General features: G+C 46.9%; 1 protein-coding gene across 2 annotated transcripts in view; it reads right to left on the bottom strand.

The window, feature by feature from the left end:
• The window catches only part of DNMBP (dynamin binding protein), a gene marked incomplete at its 5' end in the record, with an annotated part of 89,779 nt that extends 72,220 nt beyond the window's left edge, over positions 1-17,559 (bottom strand). For both annotated transcript variants that reach the window (XM_080913235.1, XM_080913237.1), the window contains one exon: positions 17,451-17,559. The remainder of the gene's footprint in view (positions 1-17,450) is intronic.
• Between the last annotated feature and the right edge of the window lie 4,205 nt (positions 17,560-21,764).

The following is a 21,764-nucleotide window of genomic DNA, read 5'->3' as shown; positions in this document are numbered from 1 at the left end:
CAAATGTCCAAAATGGTAAAACGGATATTATATGCATTTATCACAATAGAAAAAAATCAACATGTTTAACATGTTATAAAACGTGATGGAATGCAAAACGGGGCTGGGGAGAATGGTGATTTTTAATAAGCAACATATCCACAAGTTTGGACACACTGTTAAAAAATCTGAGATCATGAGCTGTAGACTTTCACCCAGATAGATATCAGCCAGCCTAATGAGTAATTTCCAACATGGCCTTTGGGGTAAGGGTCTGAACTGGGTACACACTAAGGATGTAGGACATCAGCCTTTCCAATTCTGTCTGCTCTGTACCCCAAGGCAACCTCAAGCACCAATCAGCTGCTTGCCACTGGATTCCTGCTAGCTTTGACCAATGAGAAGGGCAAGGCAGAGGCTGGAGGGACAAGGAGAAGCTGGGTCCAACCAATAGGATATCAGGGATCTAAAGACAGAGCCAGGAGAAGCTGGGTTTCCATCTCTGACTTGGTGAGACCTTCTCCAGTCTTCCTGCCCAATCAGGTAACTATCCCATACCCCGGCTCTGGAGTGGGGTGGCTCCCTGTTAGCCTTGGTGTCAAGTACAATCCCTTATTATTTTCCAACTTGGACTTCCTCCAGGCCTCAGACCGGAGTATGTTCCTGCTTCTGCTGGGCCCCCGGGGTGAGACAGGCCCAAAGCGTTCATAGAGCGCTATGCATGGAGACCATGCATTGGAAAGAACAGAAACCCGGAGTCCAGGAAAGCATGGGGTAGTCCCAACGGCTCCACCACTGTAAACCCCAGTGAGAGAGACACTAAGGACATCAATTTTGAAGGTTTGAAGGTTTAAAAACACAGTAGAGGCCAGGACAGATGGCTCAGCGGTTAGAAGCACTTGCTGTTCTTGCAGAAGACCCAGGTTTGGTTCCCAGCACCCACATGGTAAGTCACAACTGCCTATAACTCTGGTTGCAGGAGAGCCGATGTCTCCATAGGTGGCCCATGAGCACGTGGTACGTATACATACAAGCAGGCAAAACACTGTTACAAGATTCTTGATTAGATTGTGGGTTATTTACTGGAAAAATCTGTCTTTAGTTATGGGGTAGCTCGGCCCCCAGCACACACCTTTAATCCAAGAGCTTTTTGCTTGAATACTGTAAACGGGATTAAATAAAGTCACCCGTAGGTCAGGAGGTGACTCAAGCAACCGGTTGACAGGAAGTAAACATAGGATTATGAAGAAAAAAAAAAAAACCACAGAGAATAAGAGGGAGTCAGGACACTAGATAGAGAGAGACGCACAGGAAATAGAAGGCAGGAGCATTCAGTTTGAAAGAGGCTCTTTGGAGGGCCATTCCTGGTGGACCGTTGACTGAGGAGGAAGGTTGGCTGGGTGCTTTCTCTGTCTCTCTGAGCTAGCAGACTTTCACCCCAGCATCTGGCTCCTGAGTCTTCATTGGTAAAATTGAACGATTGAAATTTTGTTAAAAAACAAACAAAAAAACCATACACACACACACACACACACACACACACACACACAATTTTTAAACATGTAAAAAAAATATAGATATTAGTGCCTAAGCTCTCTCTCACGCTCCCCTCAAAGCTTAACCAGTATATTCATTCTCTCAGAAAGCGTGGCAACACCAACTACATCCAGAACACATTCTCTGAAGGGGGTCTCCCTGACTGGAAGGCCTGCTCTCCTCCCTGTCTGGGTATCCTCTCTGGAGGGAGACCCCGAATTTCCCCAAGTTTTCTTACTATATTCTCCAGGAACTCGGACCTTCAGGGAACCCACTTAAAAGATGTCGGGCCTGCAGTGAGGCGTGTTCAACCCGAGAGCAGCTTTGTACTCCCCTGACAACACAGGAAAGTGTAGTTTCTCTTCTCTGTGGCGGGATCGGAGGTGTCAGCTGAGAAAGCAGTGTTCCCTCCGTTGTTCCACGTCACCAGAGCTGACGCTGGATAGGTCAACACTGGCTGCTAGGCGATCCTCAAGGAAATTGCCAAAGGATGAACAGGAAGTTATCTACAAACTGTGGGGACCCCACCGGGTGGGGGAGGGAGTGTCATGGTGTTTCCTCAACGCCACCTCAGCTCTAGGGAACGCTGTCTCTACAGCCTGTGGGATGGTGAAGAACCAAGGAACCACACTCTGGCTGGGAGGGATGACTAAGAAACTAAGGTGTAAGGGACGCGTGGACCATCCTAACAGTTCAACAACCACAGTCGTCACATCTCAACTTGACTGGAGGAGGAAGGCAGCATTCTCAGCCAAGGGATGGGGTAGGGTACCGAGCCTCTGCCGACCACGGAAGGGTGATGGAAGAGTCCTTCAGTCCTAACATGATGTGAACTCCACGAAGGTCCCCTGAAAACTGTCCCGCCAGGCTTCCCACCCACACCCTGTGAGCTGACACATCCCTCTCTTTCTGGTTTTAATCTCCTTTTAAAAATGAATTGAGGAGAGGTTAAGAGCACTGACTGCTCTTCCAGAGGTCCTGAGTTCAAATCCCAGCAACCACATGGTGGCTCACAACTATCTGGAATGGAATCCAATGCCCTCTCTCTTCTGTTGTGTCTGAAGACAGCTACAGTGTACTCATATAAATAAAATAAGTCTTAAAAAAAAAAAAAGAACAGTCAATGCTCTAAAAAATGAAATAAATAAATAAAAAAGAAAAAGAAATTTTCCATATCCCTTTGCATTAATAGTCTCTTTTAAACAAAAACATGTAAATGGAGGCCCCATGATTAATGTTTTGAGACCTACAACATTTTAAGACAAGTTTCATGGGGAAAAACATTTTTCCAAATGATTGAATGTAGAAGTTCCTTAAGTATGCTCTCTGACTGACATTTCTTAAATCATGGGTAAACCCCATTTATGAGTGGAAATTTAAGAACCACAGACTCATAGCTAGATAAAAGAGAACATGTCTGAGCCAGGCAGCTTAATGAAATTCAAATCAAGGTCCCCCGATGGTGCAGATGGGACAGGCACAGAATCTAGTGGTTGCACAAGTCAAGATTAAGGTGCAACTCTGAAGTGAAACTCAGGGCGCGGCTGCAGATAACAGCTCAATGCACAAGTAATAGCAGGCAACCCGGAGAGAGTTTTCAGGAGAGGCTCAGAGAACTCCTTCCTCCCACAGGGCTCCAAGCAAGGAGGACACCTGCTCCCGAGATCTGGGACACAGGCATTGAGTTTCTTTTCTTATCTATTGGTTCAAGGTGAGCTAGCCTTTCAGCCTCAGAAGATTTAAAAGACAGAACTTGCTTATCCTCCAGCCCGTACCAGCCTGTGAAGTGTTCTTGATGCTTTGGGAGAAATAATGAAGAAATGAAGAAAAGTATAGATTTGGACAGAAAGAACATGGGCAGAATCATCTGGCTGGAGTTAAAAATATCAGCAAGTATTCCCAGGGGAGGGATTTAGGTCACTGTAGGGGAGCACTGACATCCAGACTCCCTGGGAAATAGGCTTTAGCTTTAAACAAACAAGAATGGTCACTGGCGTCTCACAGACGCTAAAGTCACCACAGTGGACGGAAGCATGGAGTCTCTGGTTGCTTCTTTCAAGGTGAACAAGGAACTAAACCAAGAGGCAACATGCCCAGGAAACAGCTTAGATAGTTGAACAAGGACTTAACACAGGACAATCAGCCTTGCCCCTCCCCACAAACACAAAGGGACCACGCCTTTTCAAGAAGGTACTTAGGGAAACGGAGTAAAGCTATGTTATTTCCAAGTCTTGGCACACATTCATTTATTACAATTTTTATTTAAGTTTTAGTTATGAGTAATAACTGAATAAAATACATGAGGAGTTTGCAATATGATTTGGTAAGAGGAAGGAAGGAGAGACGGTTGTAATTTAAGCTAAATTTTTAAAAAGATCTATTTATTTATTATATGTACACCGTAGCTGTCTTCAGTCACACCAGAAGAGGGCATCAGTTCCCATTACAGATGGTTGTGAGCCACCATGTGGTTGCTGGGATTTGAACTCAGGACCTTTGGAAGAGTAGTCAGTGCTCTTAACCACTGAGCCATCTCTCCAGCCCAAGCTAAACTTTATAAAGATAAGGAATACTGTAGAGTCTGCAAGATCAGACCATGCAGGAGGCATGTGATGGAGAAGGAAAACAGTCACGTGGGGTCTGACGTTCACATAAGAATAAGGCCTGGAGGGTGAGCAGCAAAACAAAAAGGAAGGGCCAGGCATGGAGGCACGCGTCTTTCTTTAATCCCAGCATTCAGGAGGCAGAGGCTGGGAGTTCAAAGCCAGCCTGCTCTACATAGTGAGTTCCAGACCGGCTAAGGCTACACAGTGATATCCTGTCTCAAGCCATGCCTTTCCCCCTTCCATAAAAGGGGATTCAATAGTGTGTGCAGGGTCACCTCACATTAGTGGTCATTTCAAAGTGGGTTACAACATGCAAGAGACTGATTAATCTGGGGCTAGCATCTTTTTTTAATCTATTTTTAAACCTTTGCTTTTATTTCATGTGTTTGGGTATCTCTGCCTGTAAGTCTGTGCCTCACACGCATGCAGTGCCTGCAGAGACCAGAAGAGGGCGTCAGATCCTTTGGGACTGGAATTAGTAACTGTTGTGAGGGGCAGGATTCTAACCCAGCTCGGCTGGAAGGGAAGGGCAGGCAGTATGCTCTTAACTGCTGGGCCATCTTTCCAGCAACCACATTATTTTAATAGCAGTTGGGATAAGATCAAGCTAGGATGAAACAGGGAAAGATTTATATCACAGCTGCCATGATACAGAACAACAACAAAAAAAAGGTGCTTTAATTATATTACGGATACCAAAGGAAATGTCTGGCAGTTGACATAAACTGGAAAGCTAATTGACCTGCAGATAGGAAATGCACATAATCATTGCTGACTAGTTAACTGTGTCCTAGAGCTGTGGCTCTCAGCCTTCCTAATGTGGCAACCCTTTAATACAGTTCCTCGGGGTGTAGTGACTCCAACTATAAAGGTATTTTTGTTCTCACTTCATAACTGTAATTTTGCTACTGTTCTGAATCACCATGTAAATACCTGTGTTTTCCCGATGGTCTTAGGTGACTCCTATAAAAGGGTCGTTTGGCTCCCCGGTTAAGAACCACGGTCCCAAAGCTTCCGGAGTTCTGTTCTGGGGCCAGCTGGCAGCTGGTACAGCGACGCTCGCTCAGATACTGAGGGTCAGAGGTCACTATTTTGTTCTGTCAGGTTCTACATGCCATTTTGTTTTGCTTTCACAAAAACGAGTAAGGGGGCTGGAGAGAGAGATGGCTCAGAGGTTAAGCTGTTCTTGCAGAGGACGAGGGTTCAGTTCCTAGCACCGACATGAGAGCACACCACAGCCGTCACTCGGTTCCAGTGGATACATAGCTCTCTCCTGACTTTCCCAGGGCATAGGCGTGTATGCAGTACGCATGCGTGCAAGAAAGCAAAACACCCATCCACTAGAGAAAAACAGTGAGTAAATCTTTCAAGGAAACTTGAAAAGGTAAAAATAAATAAATGGTTGATATTTAGCAATTTTTTTTTGTGTATCCATCGAGATGAAGCACTTGCCCTCCCTCATTCTGGGAACGCGGTAATCATATTTTCAAACACTAAACATTTTGAATTCTTGGGTTGTATGCTAGTTAGCCCTTTTTAAACCGGAAGTTTTGAGTTACATCTATTTAGAGATTTTTGCACTATGCTCCCAAGGGGATAATGATCTATAATCCCAACTCTTTCCCTTTTCTCCCACAATAACAATAGTGGGATCAAACCTCGTACATTCACATTACATCCCCAGCCTATCTGCCTCTTTTCTTGTAAGAGACCTTGTCAGACTTAACATATAGGAACCTGGCTAGCCCCATAAACTGAACGGGGAAAGGCATCTTCCTCCTCTCTTTCTTCCTCCTCCCACGCTGCAGGCCCCTCCCCGCCGGCCCCTGGCAAACGCTAGTCTTCCTCCTGTACAGCCTTGGCTCTTCTGGCACATTTCAAGTTCGGTTGACCCACACGCTATGAGGTCTCCATGCCATTCTCTTGAGTCGTGTTTCCAAGGTCATCACGTCATAGAAAACCATCATGCTCAGACCACAGAGCCAGCTCCGTGTGCACCCCAGCTCCATCTTTCCCCACAGTTACAGGATGTGAAACAAGCCACTTTGCTGTGTCCTACCTTCTTCATATGTGCAGCGAGTTTACTCTAATAGTTATATTTGGATATAGTTTAGATGGTGACATCTAAACGAATTAGTATATTTGAAGCACTCATACCGGCACCTCACAGAGATGTGATTTTCTGTACCGAGGAGAGTCAACTGTGGGATGACTTTCTCAACACCTTTCTTTTCTTTGGAGACACGGGGTCTTAGCATGTGGCACTCTCTCTGTAGACCAGGCAGACCTGCAACTCCTCCACCTGCTCTGCTTCCCTGGTCTGGGATTAAAGGCATGTGTCACCATACCTGGCCCTCAATCTTTTTCATAGCACTGAAGTGTTACACGATCTGGACAGATTCTGGGGCTGAAGAAAAAGCTCAGTGATTAAGCGCACTTGCTTGTCTTGCAAAGGACCTATGCTCAACTCCCATCACCCACATGCTACCTCACAGCCATCAGTAACTAGAGTCCCAGGGGATTCAACACCCTCTTCTGCCTTCTTGGGTCCTGCATCCAGATAAAGCAAAAATAAAGGAAAAGGTGCCTTTTCTGAGGACCTGCTGTCATGGGCTCCCGAATGCTGCTCACAAGCCCCACCTCCCTCTGCCTTGTTTACCTCACTGTGGCTGGGAGAAAGCAAACCTCACACTTCTGGAGTGTGAGGTCTGGAGTTCTGCCACCCACCACTAGCAGTAAAACTCCTCGGGCGGACAAATCTTGTTAAGATCAAGTCTCCAACACAGGTTTGGCTTCCTTCTCTGCCACCCTCTATACAGCCCAATCTCTGGCCAAACCCAATTCCATGCCGTCAGCTCTCTGTACGGCCACGAGGAGCTGCACACCTGCTGGTCCCTCTGCCCCAGTGAAAACACCGTGAGAGGGGCACTGAAACCCAGCAAAGCAACTGTCTTCACTGCAGACGAAATCTGAGGCAGCCTTACAGCCACAGCACCAGCCTGTAACTGCAGACTGCCCTTCAACTCCCTTATCTTCTGCACAACTGCTTCCCTTGCTTGGGCAATGTACACACACACACACACACACACACACACTGTAGCTGTCTTCAGACACACCAGAAGAGGGCATCAGATCTCATTACAGATGGTTGTGAGCCACCATATGGTTTCTGGGAATTGAACTCAGGAAGAGCAGTCAGTGCTCTTAACCACTGAGCCATCTCTCCAGCCCTAAGGAGTGTTTCTTAATTTGGGAATTTCAAATTTTAGATAATTTGAGCAAAGGTCTTATACTGTACCCCCAAGCTAGCCAGGATCTCACCGGGTAGCCCAACCTGGCCTCAAACTTGTGGCAATCCTCCTGCCTCAGTCTCCCAAGTCTAGGAGTACAAACACGTACCACCATGCCCACCTGAAGTATTTGATACTTTTGGTTCACGCTGCAAGAGGGAACAACAGTAAAGCAACAGATCATCCCTGGCTAACAGTAGACTTGTAAATAATCCATTTTCATTTTTAAGTATATCAAGTCATAATATGAGACACATAATATGAGGAAACAAACCTGGTTTGAATTTCATTTGTGGAATATAAGAAAAACTTTAAATAAACACCGGTCAAATTCACTTGGGAACTTTTCAGTGACTGTTGATTGGTGATTTAGTCAAAGCAAAACTCTTACTAAAATGATCACCCTCCTTCGGGCTATAATCAACTCACTGAATGTCTTTCTCAATAGATGAAAATACTGTCACTGAGCTATTTTCTTCTTGGAACCTTTGCATAAGCGACAGATCAAATACAGCAAACTTCACAGTATCCAACCGTGTTACTTTAATAGGTTTGTTATCCTACAGAGCCATTGGTGATGGATGGGCAAATGTAACATCCCCCCTCCCGAAAGAAAGAAAAAAGAGGGGGGACCTGGATCTCTTCATGCCCACCGTGATCCAGATACTGGAATTACTGCATCTAGACACTGGAAGTGAGGCTCTGTGCTACTGAAAGCTCTGGGGTCAGAACCTTGTCTATCAGCAGCATGACATATAGTCCTGTGAGCTGCTCAAGTCTCCAGGACCAGAGCAGGCAGCTGCAGAGTCTGGTCCCAAAGCAAACTCACCCTCCGCTACCTAGCCCTCTCAGGACCACAGCTGCTTTCTAGGGGCTAGGGAAATGGCACAGTTAGGCCGCACAAGCCTCACAACCTGACTTTGGATCCCCAGAGCCCACACAAAAACTGGACTCCATACAGGGTACATACATCTATACCCTAACATGTAACAACAGGAGAATTTCCAAAACCTGGCAGGGTTGTGCAAAGGCAGGGGGACTGCCTTGAATAAGTGGACCTCCAAAAGTCCACTGTAGTACATGGGAGCCCACAAGAGACACACAAATACACATACATAATTAATTAATTAAAATGATTAAAATCATGTAACAAGCTCACTGCTGATATATTATCTTACATTATATTAATTATTTTATACTGGCGATAAGGTCCCCCCACATGAGCCAGGCTAGCCTCGACCTTGCAAACCTGCCAAGTGTGCATGATCCATTCTAACGTCCTTTCATGCGAATTTGGACCGTTAGTGAAACTCAGTAAAGTGGACAGACAACACACCAATGCCGACAACAACACACGATTGCTACATTTCCTGTGGCACGAGAGAATGGGACCTGTTTACTGGGAGAAAGTGAAGGCACAGAAAGAAATGGATGTACAGAAGCAGCCCTGGACCAGACTGGATGGAGGGCAGCATCTGAGACTGAGACTGAGCGGTACCCAGTGTTGAGCACTAGGTAAGGCCACATCGCTGGCACCAGGGCGGCATTATCACGTCCTGGTAGACGCTGTCAGTCAACTACCCCACACTGTTGGGGATAGGAGGCCTGGCCTCTGACGTACAACAGCCCAGAGCCAGATCTAGAACACTACTTATTGTTCGGAAACAACAGAAAAAGGAAAAAAAAAAAAAGTGTCTACTTTACTAGGGATGGGAGGAGAGAATAAACGAGAAAGGGGAGGAGGTCATGGGTGTGAGGCTGGGGAGTGAGGTACAACTCGGCACATCCATTGCAACTTTTTCTGCTGACGGGGCAGGTTCATTTGTGCTAAAAGAATCGTGGTATGGGAACAATGCCTGCTGGCCTGCACGGGGCCCAGACCCCATGGCTGGAGGTCAGCACCAGGCTTTCTCTCCTGGTCCCAACACGTTGTCAGCATCACAGATCCTCACTCTGCCTCCAGAGAAATGCAGCGCCCCTCCTCTTCCCCCTCCCCCCTTTCCCAGCAGAGGCTGGCATAAGGGCAGAGCCTCTCTGGGTGGACAGTGTGCTAGGTTCTGTTCACACCCAGTGAATAGACGGATCCCACTGCCTCACCCCTCCCTAGCATTAGAAGGAGGCCCAGATCTGTATTTTCTCATCCCCCACTCCTGCAGGCTTCCTGTCTGGATCACTTGATAGATTTATTTGAAGCGGCCCGCTGAGGTGCCTGGGTACTTTGGTATTTGAGGGCTGAATAAAGTATGGTAAGGGTTAATGCAAACTGAGGACACACATCCTGGCCGATCAGGATAAAGGGATGGGCACAAGGAGGAAGTACAGTTGTGTGGAATTGATTCCTGCTGACGACAGGAATGCTAACTTAGGAATGAGCTCACTTCCTGCTGTTCGTATGATCACGCGTCCATAGGACATACCACAAGGCAAACAGAGATTAGGGAAACAAAACGGTTGTGTGGAGGTGTCCTTCAGTGTCTCGAGAAAATAGGTGTGGTGCTACTGCAGACTGTAATTCCGACACTTGGGAGGCTGAGGCAGGAGGATCTTTGAAATTCCTAGGCCAGTCTGATTTACATTGCAAGTTCCAGGCCAGAGGCCAGGGCAACTTAATCATCCAGCAAATGCCTCCCGGCTTCTGGGGCTGGGACCTGCTCCATTGGGGTGCAGACCACAAATGCCCCATGTCTAACTATGATCATTTGGGGCTTGATGCTCAGTACATTGTGGCTCCTTCAGGCTCAGCCTGGTCCAAGTGACCAGCAGGCTTCTCCCCACGCCTAAAGATAATTATAGCCTGTTACCCTCCTCCATCCTTCCCAGAGGCCCAAGGTCAAACCAAGGTGAGCTGATGGCTTAACCCTGAATAAAAAGGAAGGCTCTGAAACCACAGTGTCAGGTGCATCCCATCCTCCACAGCAGGAAAAATCATCTGTTAACAGGTTGGAAACTAAGGGGGTTGCTTTTCTATACAAACTTTATATATATATATATATATATATATATATATATATATATATATATATATATATATATATATATAAATTGAGGGGAAAATACTGGTCTGAAGTGGGACCAGGGACAGTGGACACTAAGTGTCCAGTCACTGTCACTGAAGAGCCATCCATGTCTCTCTGTGTTAAATAATGGCAGGATTTCTTAGGATATCCTTAAGATTTAGAGCAGAAAGTGACCCTGAGCGAGGGCACTAGTTTGTTTGCATCTTTATTGATAATCGGGCTGACCACTTCAGTTAGAATACTGAACTCTCCCCTCACACAGCTGTTTAAATTTCGCCTCTCAACAGCAGAAGGGAAACGTGTCCTCATTGTGAAGTAAGTTGGATGTAGACCCTTGGGATCTGACCATGCATTAACAGAAGGAGAGTGCAGAAATATTGAGCACTCTTATGTGTGTTAGTAACGACTTGCCGTAAGGCTCGGGATTTGGGCTTGCAGCCGGAGAGAAGCTGTCCTGTTTCCTGGAGGGCAAATTCTGCACGTTTTTCATAAGGGCTAATGGCTACCCCGCTGTCTGCAACACAAAAGCTCAATAAATCATAAGCAAAGGAAGTACCCTCCCCCGACGAAGGGCACACACACAAACTGCACACCTTCATCCTAGCACTGGGAGGCACTGCATGGCGCAGAGGGGCTTTTAAAGGCACAACACCCCTTGATCAGAACTGCACCAAGTCTGAGTATAATTATAGTCACAACATTAACATACAATTTGCACCAATTTCGAATACACTTCTAGTGTTGGTGAATATCTTTTTACTAAAGGTGGACAACAATATATAGTGTATGGAACACTAAAACACATTTCAAGAAAATTCAGAATTATCTGTAGCAGAATTACCTTACATGTGCTTCATCTCATCTGGCTGTGGAAGCTAAGCAGGGTTGGGCTTGGTTAGTACTTGGATGGGAGACCTAACAAATGTTGTTGGCTTAAAAAGAAAGAAAATGCAGATCTGAGAAATGCCAATTTCCTAGTTTATATATATATATCACCATAAAGTAACTCAAGTTTCAGTATTTAAAAGAAAGATTTCTTCTAATAAGAAAATCCACATATTTTCTTAAGGAAATCAGTCCTAGGTTCTTGTACTCTACTTCAGAACAGAGAGTCAGAATTTAATAGCTGTAGAGAAGATGAGGGGAAAGGCTGTGTTAAGCATCTTAAACTACTAGTCGCCATCTAGAAAATAACAAAAAGGAATAAGATTCACAATAGGGTCAAAACAAGGAAGAATGAAGCTCTCCCCTCTAGGCTCTTATGGAGGACCCAAGCTCTATGGTGTTGCTCAGCTAGTTTGCATGTGCAAGGATTTGGGTTTGACCCCAAACACTGGGAATAGGAGCATAAAGGACTTCAAAACTGAGGTGGTGATGTCCCTCGATATAAAAACCGATGGAGACTATGCCCAACTCAAAATTGGTAGAAACACACAAAGGACTCCATCCAGCAATGATGGCTGGCCAGATGCTAACTCCAGAGAGGAGACACTTGGGGCCCTTTGTTTTGTTCTTAACCCTCTTCTGTTAGTTTTACATTGTTTCCAAGCTCTAAAAGATAATAAGGCAAATGGGTGGAAAGACATCCCACGTGCTTCTGGGTAGAACACGTTATCATTAAGATGTTAAACCTACTCAGAGTAAATTATAAATGAAATATAATTCCAATTTAAAAATCTTTCAGAATATAATTTCTGAGCAACTTAATGAATTTACTCCAAATTTTATGAGGAAAAGCGGACTTTGGCTTAGGAACAGTTACATAAACTTTAAAATAAATGATGCTGTGCCGGTCATCACCAGACGACTAGGATGTCACTGTAATCCCTGCAGCAAGAGCTACAGAGCAATGGGACATAACACGCGTGGCGTTCTGGACCAGTGGGACAGGCAGTGAGCTAGAGACCAGTGTACCACGGGAGTCACGGAGGGGAATGGGTGCCATGACTCAATTTAAAAAACATGAAATGTTCTAGTCTCCCTCCATCTCCCTTCCTGCCTCCCTCCTGCCCCTGCCCCGGATGCTATCAGAAAGCCTAGTTCATCAAATGGTAAACAGGAGAAGGCCAGATGCAATGTGGATTCAATGTCTCTAAGACTCAGAGTCACAGATGAGGCCCACTGATGGAGTTTTAAAATACTTAATTCTCTCTCTCTCTCTCTCTCTCTCTCTCTCTCTCTCTCTCTGTGTGTGTGTGTGTGTGTGTGTGTGTGTGTAGTTTGTGCACTGAATGCATGTGTAGATGTGTGTGTGTGAATGTGGTTTGAGCACTGAGTGCATGCGCGCCTGTGTGTGTACACGTGCATGAGTGTGTGGTTTGTGTGCATGAGCATGTATGTGCATGTGTGTGTACAGTGCGTGTACTCCCTGCAGAAGCAGAAAAGGCATCAGAACCCGCGGTGCTCAGGAGCTGCCTGATGTGGGGCCTGGGACCTGAACTTGGGTCTTCTGGGAAACAGCAAGTGCTCTTAACCACCGGGCCATCTCCAGGATGAAGTTTTTCTTAAAACAAAATTTGAGATGCATAAACCTAGATTAAATAACTTATTTGGTAATATAAAAGTAAAGATTTACCTTGACCAAATGCAAATGGAACAGACCAGATGAGAAGTCAGGGTCAAGGTATAAATGTTCCAGAGAGCATCCACCTTCTAATCCTTCTGCAGATCACTGACACCACAGACTTCAACGCAACAGCACAGAGAGAGCGTGGGCATCTACAAGAAGCTGTTCGCCTAAGATGCTCAACAGGACTAGTAATACAAACGAAAACAGTAAGCTGTCACTTAGCACTTATGAGATCAGATAAAGTGCCCAAAGCTGAATGCTGGCAAAACCTGAGAGCACAAACAATTCTGAGGGACAGAGACGAGCACGGCGATATGAGGGGTGACTCTGGATCACCCACAGGAATGCTACACAGCTTTATAAGCAGACACAGAAGACAGAAGAGGGTGTTTACTGCTGTAGTTACTTGTTTGTGGTGCTGGGGAGGAGATTAACCTGAGCATCCACCTGTGGCGTGTGATACAGAAGGTCAAAGAGGAGATGCATACACACAACAGTGCCTGGGACACACTCCTGCCACACACTCCCGCCTTGCAGGATCACACTCACAAAGCGCACCGTGAAACGCATGAGAAACAGCACCTGGGGTGCGGGTGCGGGAGCAATGGCTCGGCGGGTTAAGAGCCCTTGCTGCTCTTGAGGGCCTGAGTTCAATTCCTAGCACCCATACGGTAGGTCACCACCATCTTTAGCTCCAGTGCCATGGGATTCAGCACTAGGCATGCATGTGGCGCACATATAGACATGCAGGCAAAACATATATATTTGTATGTATGTGTATGTGCACGTATGTGTATGTGTATCCATATCTCCCAGTGCTGAGGAGGCACTCACTCTGTAGACCAGGCTGGCCTCAAACTCATCCATCCATCTCTCTGCCAGCCCAGCACTGGGATTAAAGCAGGTATGTGCCACCATGCCCAGCTCTGGTTTTCATTCTTGCGGCCCGACTGAATGGCCTCACCCACTTTCTCTGGATTTGGGGTGATCTAGCTCCTTCCTGGTCGGTTGGTGTCAAGACGTTAGGTCCTCTGAAGCTTTTACTCGGAGAACCTCCTCCTCCCTGTTGTTGCCTCCCTGAAGAAGGACTCCACATGACCTGAAATCCTAAAATTCTGGAGCTGGAGGAGACCCAGTTATTCTGCAGATGAGGCAGTGAAGGCCCGGAGGAGAATTCTGGTTTAGGGCCACACAATTAAAGTAAAAAGGAGGGCCTCCAATTCCACCCCTGATCCCGAAGAGACCGTCTGCTCCCGACGTGTCCCCTGCTCAGCATCTACTCAGCCTTTTTCTTAAATGGACAGAGAAAGACCCCGAGAGGGCCCCCTTCCTCAGAGTCGAAGCTGGAGTTTTGACAACGGCCTATTCTGAGGTGTGCTCTCTCTGACCACCTCTACATCTGCCGCCTTCCCCATGTCTGCCCTGCCTGGCTGCTGTGACCCGGTCAGACCTCCCACCCGTCTGTCACACATGCTCCAGCCTCTCTCTGCCTCCTACTCTCCCCCAAGTCGGAGATCGGGAGACATCTCAGTAGATGTCACACATGCTCCCCCTTCACTCTGTGTGAACAGCAACACACACACACACACACACACACACACACACACACACACACACACACGAGCGCACATGCTCTTTCCTATCTATCTGACTGCCTGGAACTTTCCATTGTATTCTGATGACCGGATCTGCTCTGCTCACACACACACACACACCCACGGTCACTCAGGGTCCGGCTGAAGTGTGCGAGAGTCAGGCCTTTGCCCATTCTGCTGACACTTCCGCCCTGACTCCTACAGGATGATTGCTTGGCTCATGCAAGTGCTCCAAAAAGTATTTGTGGAATGAATGAATGAATGAGTGAGTGAGTGAATGAATGAAGAATGAATGAGCAAACCACTCAGCCTCAGAACACACCCCTCAGACTCCAACTCCCTGAACGACATTTTACTGTGCTGTCACTTCACGGTAGCCACGTATCTTCAGCCTACAGAAAAGACTTACAAAGTCAAAGATAAAATAATTCATTTTAGCTACCCTGTACTTTTTTTTCCCCTTTTCTTTTTAAGACAAGGGCTCATTATGTAACCTTGGCTGGCCCAAACTCACGAAATCTACCCGAGTTTAAGGGATTAAAGCCGTGAGCCACCACACACAGCACTAGTTGGTACGACTTTCTTTTTAACAAGATGAAGCTCCTAAGTTAGCACCCCGTGTACATAAAAGCTCTTTCATGGGGGATGGGGGATAGAGGTGGGGGATGAAAGATGGAGGATGGAATGGGGGAGGGGTGGGGTAAGGAGATGGTGTGGTTATGGCTGGGATGGTCCATCCCCACGATCTCCAGGTGAGAACCTACCTCATGATAAACACCCCCCAAAACAAGACTGAGTTATTTAGTCTTGAAAAATTAGTTTATTCAGACGCTTTCATGGCTGGCTGTAAGACATGATTCCACATTCGGTGGTGTGGAACTTTTGAGGAGTTTTCTGAATGAATTTCAAGAATGTTTTATTAACAACAATAGCAGCAAAGCTTTAGAGCCTCGTAGCATCCCGTAACAGTGACAAAGTCACAGGCGATGACAGACTTGTGTTTTGTCCCAAAGGTGGGAAAAAAAATAATAAACCTGGAAAAATAAGTCAAGCTTTGTAACTGCCGGTAGGTAGCAGGCCTCTGCTTGCAAATAAGTTGAATCATTTCTAAAAATCTGCCTTCCCACCCTGTTCAATTTGAGACAAAGCAATCTGTTGCTTCAAATATGACTCTGCATTTATTTTAGCCCAGAACAGGATCAAAGTGACCCAGAAGGCTGGGAACGGTGCTGAATTTGAAGCTCTGAAACGCAGCATGCAGGCAAAGTTTCCTTCTAAGGCAGAGGGAAAGAGCTCTGCTCCGGAGACACCCCTCACAACTCTGTGAACGCATCCTGCAGTAGTACAAGCTCAGTGGGTACTCTGGGTGGGGCCCTGTCCTGCCACGTGGGTGAAGGAGGAATGTAAAGAGGGTCTTGCTGGCAAAGGGGGTGCTCAGAGGAGAATGGGGCCAGGGAAGAGGAGGTGAGTGGGTGAAGAGAGAGGAGGCTCTACTTTGTGGGTTGCAGGACAAATACCTCATACATATTTGAACAGCATCTGTAAAGATTACTGTCACGTCAGCCCAAACCATGCACAATGTGATACGGGTTACCTTAAAAGTCACCACAGTTTGAGTCAGAATGCTCTCCGATTATTGGAGAAACCACCTGTACGTCACTTCCAGACTTAGCACGTCCCCACGACATACCACGCTCCCGTCTAGACATGCCATTGAGTGACATTAGCACAGAAACATCAGTGACACGAGAAAAAAGCAAACAGGCTTCACTCATTTCTGCCTGATACTCATGTGAGCGACCGTGAAGTTGAACCTCTGCTACCTACGTGCGATTCATTTTGTTTTCTTAGAACTTCACTGTCACCAGGAGGGATCTGTTTCAAGTAAGTTAACGTACAACTTAAAGACTTTAGTGGTGGAAGGGCCCGAGAGGGCCTGAGTGATCCCGAGATCGATGGATACACTCACTTGAACATTATACTTCGACTCTGCTTTTCCTTCGGCTGTTTTATAAATGCAGCACTAACCGAGGAATTGGGTCTGCGTGCTGCAAAAATCAACTGTTGGTTAGTCAGCTCTATCAGCGTCATGTAACTTGACTAAGTACAGTGGAGTCTAAACTATGCTTGTCACCATTATCTAAACTATGCTTGTCACCATTATTAATTAGGAAGTTCCATGAGGTGCTCCCATGACTATAAAAGAAGTACTGTAAGGCAGGTTACAGGATTTGCCATCCATAATTCCACACACGACCTTGCTTTTCAAGTTGGTTCCTAAACACAACCCTGTGCCCTAAAACACTCTTCGCGGCTCTTAACACACACCAGATGCCGGCCTGTCTGGTCACCCCAACATCCCTTTATTCGAGTGACAGACAACCATCCTCCTTTGACACACGCATGCCTGACACTAGTGCAATCGTCCTGGGTACTTAGAAACTCCAGGAAACCAAAGCTGCATCTCTAGCTAAATATAAAAATAGTCCCGGGTTGTTTGGGAAACTATTCCTGCCCGGCTGTCACAGAATCCCGGCCTCACATGCCCACCAGCTGCAGCAGTAACCAGGGGCAGGAATGGGGCTCGGTTCTTCAACTTAAAGCCAAGGGGCAGGGCGGCGCAGTGACAGCACCCCGGCTGGACACCTCGTCCCCGCGCCCGCGCCCCGGGAAGGCCCGTAGGGCTGCGGGGGGCCCCCTGCACCCCTCGATCGTGCGTGAGGACAGCGAGGGCCTCGCGCCCCAGCCTCGCGTCCCGCGGGGCTCAGCGCAGCGCGACCCGGAGCAGCGCCGCAAGCCCCGCGCGCTCCGCAGGCGACCGTCCCCGCCACCCCGCCGGCGCCCGGCCCCGCACCGACCTGCTGCTCTCTGCGCTCGGCGTTCCCTCCGCGCACGGCCACTGGTGGCCCGGCCGGGCCGCGGTCACCTCCCCACGGCGGCCGGCGACGGGCGGGCCGATCCGGGTGACTCCGCGCCGCCCCGCCTCCCTCCGCGCCGCTTCCGCCCCGTGGCCCCCGGGCTCCGCTTTCCGCGCTCGCGCCCCCTGGCGGCCGCCCAGCCCTGTCGCCCCGCCACGTCAGGGCTCGGGCTCCCAGGGTCTCTCGGGGAAACTGAGGCACGGGCTGCTCCGGGCGTTTAGCGAAACACCTCGCTCAGGGTGGGTCCAGATCCCCACGCACCCACGCTGCCGCCAACCTAGAAAACTCAAATTTCTCCGTTGCGCGAATCCTCTTATTCCGCGGTAGAGGCTAGCTTCGAACCTTCGATCCTCGCCCATTCCCCCAATGCTGGATTACAGATTACAGGGGAGCACCACCAGGTCACTGCCCACTCCCCATCGACTTGATCCTCCCTCCCCCCCCCACGAGCAAAGTCTTGCAGGACAACTTTGAGAATTTAAAAGCAAGGAATCACAGAATACAAGAACCAGACGCCTATGTTTCTGAAAGTCCCCGAGGATTTCTGATTGTTTAAAGCTCGCAAGTGCAAGGAGGGGCCTGTGTTGAGTGCCGGGATTCACGATCAGAGGACCTACCTCACAGATTTAAAAATTCAGGAATCATATCACTAGGCACACACAACAGAGATAAGACTTTATTTTACAATTAGCTATATTATTTCTTAACTCTTTAAAAATCATAGTAAACGAGACATAGCGTAAAGTGTATTCTTTGAATCATTGTAAAGGCGGAGTTCATCAGAGTAGGTAGATTCGCGTTGCTACGCAGCCATCATCTTGTCCATCACCAGGATCTTTTAATCTTCCCATACTAAAACTGCTCTCATCATACAGAGACTCCGCCCCCAGCGACCCCTCTTCTCCCGCGTCCTTAAGAATTCTTCTACTACTCTGGAGACCCTCATAAGTAGAATCCACGATGCTTGTCCTTTTGGTGTCTGGCTTATTTCGGTTAGAATAATGCTCCAAGTTTCATCTATGCTGTTCTATGTGTCAGAATCTCCTTCCTTTTTACTGCTAAATATACTACGTTGTGTGGATGCGTTTGTCCTTCACTGGGCATTCGGCAGAGTTTCTCTTTTAGCTACTGTGGAGAAGAATATAACCCAAAGTGTACACATATCTATTGGAGTCGTTGCTTCTAAATCTTTGGAGCCTGTACCTAGGGGTGAAACCACTGGTTCACTTACATTATTCTCTCTTCCTTTGCTGTTTGAACACTGAAGGAAGACATTTTTATAGTAAAACATACATATTCCAGATTTTATTTTTAAAAAAATTTAGCAAATGTTTCAGTAGCCTGTAAAACCGAGAGCTCTCCCCTTTCCAAGTAGATTGACCATCTATTACCTAAATAATAAACATTATTTTTTTTTCTCTCCTTTTTTTCTTCTTTCTTTTCTTTTTTGAGACAGGGTCTCCTCTCTCTTGGTGGCTCTGGCTGTCCCAAACCTCATTATGTAAACCAGGCTAGCCTCAAACTCCCAGAGATCCATTTGTCTCTGCCTCCACCTCCAAGTGCAGGATGAAAGGTGTACACCACCACACCCGGGTGCTAATGATTGTTTTTATTAACTAACCACAATGTTGTTTTCTGTGTACCTGCTTTTCTAATGTGGTTTGGAGCCAAGGAGCCCTTATGAAAGCCAGATAAACTGGAAGCAAAGGTTTCATTTTGAAACTAAAACAACATCGGAATGGCTTACTATAACTTAGCTCTATTTAAACTCCTCTATTTAAAAAAAAACATTTATTTATTTATTTACTGGAGTAGGGGGCACTTGAGGCAGGGGGTCTCACGAGGAGGTCAGAGACAATGTCTGGGAGCCAATTCTCTCCTACCACGTGTCCTTCAGGCTCGACAGCGTATGTCTTTCTGGGCCATTTCTCCACCTCTAATCTAAACATTTTTCTTTCTCCTAGGAGTCAGTTCCAGAATCAGCAGGTCACTGACTCTCAGAGGTTCGCTCTTTTGTGGGTGCACTAAAGTTTTAGACTGAGTGCCTGCGGGTATCGTGGAGATTCTAAATCATGAATGGTACAATACCTAATTCTTCTGAGCCAGACAAACACAGGAATGGCTTACTGCCCTGAGATTCCTGTTTAGTTTGGGGCTACACAGCACCCTCTTGTAATAATTCACATGTGTCCATCTTCCAACAATAGTAAACATCATTTTCACACCCAGAACTGGTAACCAGACTGGTAACAATCCAATGGTATATTCGCAACATATCCACATTAAAAGGGGAAAAAAAAAAAAAAGCTGATCTGGCTGGAACTGGTTTTGTGGGGTGTATTCCAGGAGGAGACAGACATGCACAGTAAGAAAAATGAATAACCAAACCTGTCAGTGAACACAGACACAGACTAGCCCAAAAGATCCCCTTTGCTAACCAGCACTTCCTGTAGGGCACTGGGAAGCTAACTGTCGCCTAGGGCCCACTGCCAATCTGGGCAGTGGACCCCTTTCTAAATCTTGGCTCTAGGTAAAATTAGCCTCCTTCCTTTGCAAATCAGTGTGAGCCCTTGTTCTCAATCCTTCCTTCGGGAAAGAGGCGAGAAAGTTGAAACACCCTATGTAACTCTTCCTCCCAACAACAGAAACTCACCTTACTCTCCACACAAAATGGAGCCGCGCTGAGCATTTGGGATTCAGTCTGCCCAGCCAGCGACAGGCTCCCTGCCATCGTGAAAGTCCTATTCCACGATCATGTGTCAGGAGATAAATTACATGTCAGACCAGCAAGGAGTAGAGAGCAAGAAGAGAACCAGCCAGCGACACTGCAATTAACCACCAACACCCCACCATGTCTCTCGGACACAACAGGGCTGACGGGAGTTTTCCAACAGTCCTCGGAGGAATGGAAAAGCCATCACCCAACACATTTTCCCCCGGTAGCTCACATGAGGACTTAGCCAATATAAAGAATGACCGATTTACTTGACTGTAGAGGTGGTGAGGAGGCCTCTCTGTGAACATGGTGTTTTTCTGAAACCAAAATGAGGAGAAAGAAGTAGCCGTGCCAAGAGCTAAGGCGGTGCTTTCAGGGAGGAGAAACTGCAAGGCTCTGAAAGCAAAAGCAACTCATTAATCCCGAGAGGACCGGGTATGAGCAAGTAACTAGAGTGTTTGTGAGCCTAGAAAACACACAGAGGCCAGCGAGATGTCTCAGCAGGTGGAGGTGCTTCCTGCCACCAAGTCTGAGGAGCTGATTGTGCTGTGGGGCACCCACATGGTGGAAGGAGAGAAGTGACCCCAGAAAGCTGCCATCTGACCTTCACATGTGCACACAGACAGTGAATAACTGAGCAAGTAAAAGGCAATAGGAAGTAAACGGGAATGAGGATCATCTAAACTCTAGTAAAACAGACGGAGTTTTAGGACCAATATCTGTAGCTGAGAAAACCGGAATAAAACTAATCAAAAGAAACCGAGGTGGGGCTGGGAATACAGCTCAGTTGGTGGAGAACTTGCCTAGCGTGCATCAAGCTTGGGACCCAAGTCTCAGCATCACGTAAGCTAGCCAAGGTGCCACATACCTGTGATCTCTCAGCACTTGGGAGGTGGAGGCAGGAGGGTCCAAAGTTCAAGATCACCTTTGGCCAAATAACGGGTTCCAACTCAGCTTTGTGTACACTAAACACTGCTGAAAGGTAGGAGATGGGTAGAGAGGGTTAGAGGAGAAGATAGAGAGGGTGAGGTTCTACCTTGTATGACATGAAAACTTGTGAATAAGGCAGGAGAGATGTCTCAGCGGTTAAGAGCACTGACTGCTCTTCCAGAGGCTCTGAGTTTAAATCTCAGCAACCTCATGGTGGCTCACAACCATCTGTAATGGGATCCGATGCTCTCTTCTGGTGTGTCTGAAGACAACTAAGATTACTCATATACATAAATAAATAATTTTTAAAAACCCTTGTGAATAAAGGCTGGAGGGAGGTCTTGGCAGGAGCAAGCACTGGTTGCTCTTCTAGAGGACATGGGTTTGATTCCCAGCACCTATATAACAGCTCACAATCATTTCTATGGATCAGACATCTTCTGGGCCCTGCTCAACCCAGGCACATACATGGTTCACATCTATACAGGCAAAACACTCATTCTCATAAGATAAAACTAAACAAATTCTTTTTTAAAGTTGTATAAATATATGCTTCCTTCCACCTCTGGTAATTTCCGATAAAACCAAAACAGAGAATTCTCTTCAGT

This window comes from Micromys minutus, assembly GCF_963924665.1.
Source record: "Micromys minutus genome assembly, chromosome: 2".
NCBI lineage: Eukaryota > Metazoa > Chordata > Mammalia > Rodentia > Muridae > Micromys > Micromys minutus.
This window is presented reverse-complemented; position numbering and strand designations above follow the sequence as displayed.